Below are 2933 nucleotides of genomic sequence, written 5' to 3'. Positions count from 1 at the left end.
TCTCAATCTGGGATCAAGAGGGTGAAGAGAGGATCTCAAAGAGTGTGTGTGAATGCGTGTCTTCGTATGGAAACTGAGTCCTGTTGACATTTGTGGGGCCCTGCGGGGCCGAACTCTGCCAGCTGGCATCACAGCAAACGCTTCGTGACATATGAGTGCAGATAAACCCGGTAAAGCTGATGTACACTTCCCTGCTGGCTCTAACTGTGCTTATCAGAGTAAAACATCATCTTTTACTCGCCGCCACGTCGCTCCAAACCGGTCTGACTGCAGTTCTTCAGTGGAAAACAAAACAAAGCATTTTGAAAATTCTTCATGGACAATTTTTCCATGCAATGAATTGGCTAACATGACTATCAGCTTCCTAAAAATAACAGAGAAACCCCACAGAACAAGTATCCTAACAGGTCAAGTGTTCATGCGGACGAATGTTACGAGGCTGTTTTTGTGCTTTTTGCAGCCGGACAGCCGCCGTTCACTATGGACTGAATGGAAAAGAACTGTATAAAGTTTCAGCAAAAATAAATAAATACCAGCACACAGGTTTGGAAAGTATGGAGGCTTGTTTCCGCCAAAATGACAATTGTGACTTTTTAATCGCGCAACCCCCAACATTTTTTTCTCTTAATTCCGAGTTTAAATCTCACAATTCTGACTTTTTTCTAAAAGTTCTGAGTTTAAATCTTGCAATTGTGACTTTTTTTTTTAATTCCGAGTTTAAATTCACTATTCTGACTTTTTTTTTTTTTTTTTTCATTTTGAATTTAAATCTCACAATTCTTTCTTCTTGGAATTCTGAGTTCGTAATTCTGACTTTTTTCTCAGTTTCAAGTTCATGTCTTGCAATTCTGAAGAAAATCCAAATTCAGAGAAAACAAAATCAGAATTGTGAGATAAAAAGTCGCAATTACCTTTTTTATTTTTGTATTGCATGGCGGAAACAAGCTGAGGATGAGGAGCCTAAATGATGACACACCAAACTGTAATTTTTGCCCTGATCTATTCCCACGGTGTCTGGAAAGAGGCAGAGATACAGATCAATGAAGTAAAGCAAAGAACATGAAGAACAGCGCCTGAGGAATCTGATGGAAACCTTGGGATTGGGATTAAGACAGTGTTTGGGAAGGAGCAGTTGTCACTGAAGTGACAGGCACAGCTGAGTCCAAACACACATGCAATAAACCCTTCTGTGTTTCTGACAACTTCACAGCAAACTCTGGCCTTTTCTCTAAAACCGACCTGGATAATGAGTGTAGAAATAGACCAGAAGCTCTTGGGACACTTTTCCTTTGAGCTTTTCCAGAGTTTTTCCAGACTTCACAACTAAACGCCCCTAATAATAACATCAGACATCAATCTAAGCGTGTCTCTGAATGCAAATGTTACAAAAAGCGTATATTCTATCCATTATAACTGAGCAGAAGTCTTTCACACACGTATGAAACGCTAAACATCAGATCTTACCCGAATATTTCTCCAGTAGTGACCCAAAACAATCCGGTTTCCAGCTCAGATGCTCGTTATCCGCGTTATTCGGATCCGCGCTCGCGCTCATTGGCGTCGGTCACTGCAGATCCGGGCTTTAAACGGCATATCTGAGGTGAAACACACTCAGATGAGGGGAACGTGCGTGTTTGTGTGAGAGCTCTGTGTGTGTGAGTGTGTGTTGGGGAGTTTCGCTTACCTCCTGCGCGCGGCGCGTCCGCGTGCCTCACATGACGCAACGCGCGCACAGACGCAACGTACTACGCGCGCACTTTCTGAATTTTATAACCTTCAAAATATTTGTCTTACTAAGTATTACTGTCTTGTTTTTCAGAACAAATGTCGAAATATTCTTAAATCAACATGCATTTACCTACCGGAGAAGCTAATGACTTCAAAATGCAAACCGGAGAAGCAAAATGAAGAAATTAAGTAAAAATTAAGTTTTTATGGTTAAAAACCAGAACATATATTTGTCAGTGAGGTCAGGAACATACATTTTCTTTACCATAGTTTATTTTTCTGACCCTAGACAGATTTAATATTGTTGTTAATTTTGCTTCTGCAGAAAATTTATCTTGATTAAAGAATGTTTAGATATTTGTGCTGGAAAACTCGTGTTTTTGCCGTGTATGAGGGGTTTAGGGGAGGCTGTGACCCGATGACCGGTTCTCTAGTCTGCATGGATAAGTGAGACCAGGTTCAGCCTGTCAATCAAACGCTGCTTGATCTTAAGTTTGCCGTTTTACAGTTTTAAATCAGCTTGATCTAGACCAGGTGGATGTTACATGACTTCAGCTTAAATGTCACAAGATGCACAGAATCAAACTTCCTAAATTACACTTCTGTTATGGTTTTGAAACGCAAGTTATTCCTGCGTGGTCTGAACGCTTGCAGTAAGTAAGCAGCAGGAGCTCTTAAAGGCGTTGGGTCATCACAGATATCATATCTTCAGACCTGATTTACGTGCCTGAAGACATGCTAACCCATTAGCCCCCTCACACTCACTCTTATCTGAGGCTTATCTGTGCTTTATCTGCCCCAATATTTATGGCAGAGGCTCGTAAAAATGCTTTCAACAACATGATTGAGTTGTAAACTAGCAATGGCCTCCACTTACAGTGCTTTGTAATGGACTTTCCACGTACTGTGTCATTTATCTTCAGATTTATAGGCTTCAAGAGAAGGACTAGCAACAAATTTATACATAAACCACAACATTAACAACAACAACCAAAGACAGAATGTTCCCCTAACGTTAGTTTTTTTTTTTTTGGGAACCAACTCTTAAGGGCTGTTCACACTAAGAGCGATAACTATATTATCGAACACACCAGCATATAGGTTGTGTTGTCTGTCGCTTTAACAATATCATTGGATTCACTTAAGGCTCGTTCACACAAATGAACGATATCTATAATGATAACTGTAAGGATGACTATAATGAT

General features: G+C 40.3%; 1 protein-coding gene across 2 annotated transcripts in view; it reads right to left on the bottom strand.

The window, feature by feature from the left end:
• The window catches only part of prickle1a (prickle homolog 1a), a 27443-nt gene extending 25708 nt beyond the window's left edge, over positions 1-1735 (bottom strand). The window contains exons 1-2 of one of the 2 annotated variants that reach the window (XM_079858942.1): positions 1685-1735; positions 1465-1595 (exon numbers count right to left, since the gene is read on the bottom strand). The gene's annotated coding sequence lies outside the window, so the exon portion shown is untranslated. Of the gene's footprint in view, positions 1-1464 lie in introns of both variants that reach the window. The other variant, XM_079858941.1, reaches the window with a different exon arrangement.
• Between the last annotated feature and the right edge of the window lie 1198 nt (positions 1736-2933).

The sequence above is a fragment of the Squalius cephalus genome (genome assembly GCF_949319135.1).
Source record: "Squalius cephalus genome assembly, chromosome: 23".
Classification (NCBI taxonomy): domain Eukaryota; kingdom Metazoa; phylum Chordata; class Actinopteri; order Cypriniformes; family Leuciscidae; genus Squalius; species Squalius cephalus.
Note: the sequence above shows the minus strand (reverse complement) of the source record. Positions and strands in the feature narration are given on the sequence as shown.